We start from the raw sequence: 3,190 nt of genomic DNA on the forward strand, positions 1-3,190 counted from the left end.
GAATATATATTTTAAACCCATTAGCAAAAAGAAAATAGACCTGCACCACAAGCGCATGTATTACTATTTACCAAATAGTGAGATAGTGTTTCTTCATCTTCAGATGTTTCTGACTGAATTTGTAAGAGGCTTCTGGGTCTGATTTTAAATGTACCAGAACCTAAACATGTCACCTCGTCTTCTTTCAACCTGTAGTTCATTTACTGGTAAATTGAGGTGCTGTTGCCTTCAGAATGGATTCCTGTTTGTTTGTGCTGTTCACCCTTACTTGGGCTTACTGTTATTGTTCAACTCCCCTTTAGGTCACCCCCTGATGCCTGACTTCTTCTTGGATGCTGAAACTGACATGACAGCCACATAATCAGAAGGCCGTGGAAGGGCAACCTCTGCATGTACATGTCGATTATTTGTGATGATAATGAATGCCTCCTCTATTTCAAGTTACTTTTGGACTACATTCAAGCTATGTGGCAAAATCTATTGTATTTGGGCTGTTTGATTTATGGAAGTGACTTTAGTGTCTGCAACTTTCACAGTTCATAATCAGCACCTTGTTTTGAACAACCTTTTTGCTTTTTACCACCAGAGTTAAGTGGTATGAAGATTATGAGTAAATATTGCTGTAAAAAAATCACAAGCAATCAGCATATTTTGCAGGAGTGTTACATCTTTCTTGCAGCGTGAGAACTTGAGAAGCTTCTATTCCTACATGAAGTTCTCACAGTCGTACATGATGTGAATGTCTACAAGATGAAATAGAGAAGTTGTTTTTTTACAAAAGCATCAGGTTCACTTTTTCAGAATAGTGATGTTTCTATTGGAGGGCAAATAGGAATACTGAATATGTTTTATAGGAGTGCCAAAACAAATATAGGAAAGAAAGAGGCTAAGTTTGAAAAGAGCCCGGTTCCCTTGAAAATACTATTTGTGAGTGCGCACTTAGACTTTTCTGCCAGGAACTGATACTGCCAACTGCCCAGATCTCCAACACAGTAGCAATTCACTGAGTAGAATAATTATTTCCTGATACACTGACCTTCTGCATGGCTTTTAGGGGCTGCTAAGCATTACATGCCTTATAAATTGCAAATGCTCTTTCTTAATGTTAAATGAGCACATTCACTGCAGTGTAGAAAGTTGCTGATTAAAGTAGTGAATTGATTCACACCTTAGAAGCTTTTGCAGAAGAACTGCTGAAAACATATATATTCTTAGAAAGATAAGTGAGATAGAGCGTTCCAGCATTTTACAGAGAATCCATCTGTTTCTTTTAGGTGCTTCACAGGCATCAGGTGGAGCCAAGCTTAATAAAGAATCAGCTTCAGCGGGGCCTGTTGCAGAAACATTCAGAGTTATTCAGGGAGAACTCAATAAAGAAACAGTGAAATCCACGCAGGGCGTCTTTCAGTTTGAATTGTCAGGTAAGACCATCACTTGTAAAATTCTCAAATGCTCACTTTTCTAGCAAGAGTCAGTCTGTATTTTCACATGTAAATACTTGTCTTTTATAACTGGTCTAGGAACAGGGACATCTTTGGGTGTGCTCTGTAAGATGCTGCCTTTCAGAGCCAACTTCAGCACATGTGGGATTTACCCTGCTGCTGTTGTCACAGGGAGATGCTTTCTGCATCAGCAGCATGTGCTGCTCTTTTGGGGACTGTGGTGTGTTTTCCTGGTGTTTCATTTCTGCTGTGTCACCCTGCTGGCCGTGCTGCACAGGGTCAGCATGGTAGTTCTGTTCCAAACCCCTGCTGCCTCCAGCTCCACCAGCAGCCACTGCCTTGTCCCCTGACACTGTGGCATTGTGGGGCATCTGCTGGGGCTGACCTTGTCTGCACAGAGAGCGCGGGGCAGCTTCTGGCACAGCACCTCCAGCACGTCTAGCACGAAGATGGGAGAGAAAAGCAGGCGGGGGTAGCAAAGGGCAGGGCACATCAGTCCTTGTGGTGCTGCCACAGGTTCTCCCTGTTCCACTCAGGTGATGAAGGAGGCACTTGGTACCTTGACCTGAAAACCAGCAGTGGGAGTGCTGGGTTTGGGAAGCCTCCTGCAGCAGCTGATGTTGTGATGAGCATGTCGAGTGGCGACTTTGTGAAGATGTTCACTGGTGAGTAACAAACGGGTTTGGCAGAACTGAGGCAGCTACTGGTGGCAGGAAACATCTTGCTGATGGATGAGCTGACAGGCTCACCTCTCTTTGTGGTCTTGGAATTGGATGAGCTGTAGCTGGAAGTGCATGGCCTTTAAATTCCCTTCCAACGTAAGTCACTCTGTGAGTCCATGATTTTATAATAAAAATATCTACTGCTTTGTTCAGTAGCTATTGAACTTTTCAGAGCGTAGCTTCAGAAAGCATCCAGTCAATCTGTTGAACCTCTTTTCTGATGCTTTTACAGTAGAACTTGGTAGCAAAGTAACTACTATATGATATCACAATCTCCAGTTCCTTTCCTTTTCCTGATGATTCTGTGTCTTCTTTTTAGGTAAACTAAAGCCAACCATGGCCTTCATGTCAGGAAAATTAAGGATTAAAGGTAGCATTGAAGCTAGAGAAGATGCTGACGCAGTTTAATGCTAAACTGTGAGGGAGAAGCTGTACCAGCAGAACATCCAGCCTTTCTTTTATAATAGCAGTGCTACATTTTAAAACGATAATCTACTTTTTTCTCTTTATTTGTGTGTATAACAACTGTGGATAAAATGCTGATCCGTTAGAGAAGATCTAATTTAGTTTTATTAAGACTGAAAGGTGTTTGTGATTAAACAATTCCTTCTTGAGAATACTTCTATTATGTAACTGGTGTTTTCCTTTCTTACACTCCTTTGGAGCAATGCAACACACCTGAAGTGGGTTTTCTTTTACATATTTGCTTGCATGCGTGCATGTCCCATAAGAAGTCTGGGAGGAGCAAATATCACCTTGCAGATCTTCACACAAACACACCCCCAGCCCAGACTGCCACAAACAAGGTAATCCCTCCCACAGCACCTGCGTGCAGCACCAGAAGGTTTAAACTACAACATGTTTACAGGCACATCACCTTCCCTCTTTAGCATGGAAAGAATGGAAACTCATGAGAAAAAGCACAAATGCTCTCTAAGTGGACAAAAGCACAGATCCTCCTCCTGGTTCAAGAGCACGTGCAAAGCCAGAGGTAGCAACCTCACAGTGTTGCCAACAGAACTGCTC

The 3,190-nt window shown here is 42.5% G+C and overlaps 1 long non-coding RNA gene across 1 annotated transcript; it reads left to right on the plus strand.

Annotated features, from left to right (window-relative positions):
• Positions 1–290: 290 nt before the first annotated feature.
• On the plus strand, positions 291–2,704 carry LOC146755942 (uncharacterized). The gene is made up of 4 exons (XR_014937797.1): positions 291–392; positions 1,275–1,421; positions 1,979–2,107; positions 2,484–2,704. It is a non-coding gene; the product is annotated as an uncharacterized LOC146755942 (long non-coding RNA).
• The last annotated feature ends 486 nt before the right edge of the window (positions 2,705–3,190 follow it).

The sequence above is a fragment of the Coturnix japonica genome, chromosome 29 (assembly GCF_054131305.1).
Source record: "Coturnix japonica strain WE chromosome 29, WE-NBRP24, whole genome shotgun sequence".
In the NCBI taxonomy this organism is placed as follows: Eukaryota; Metazoa; Chordata; class Aves; order Galliformes; family Phasianidae; genus Coturnix; species Coturnix japonica.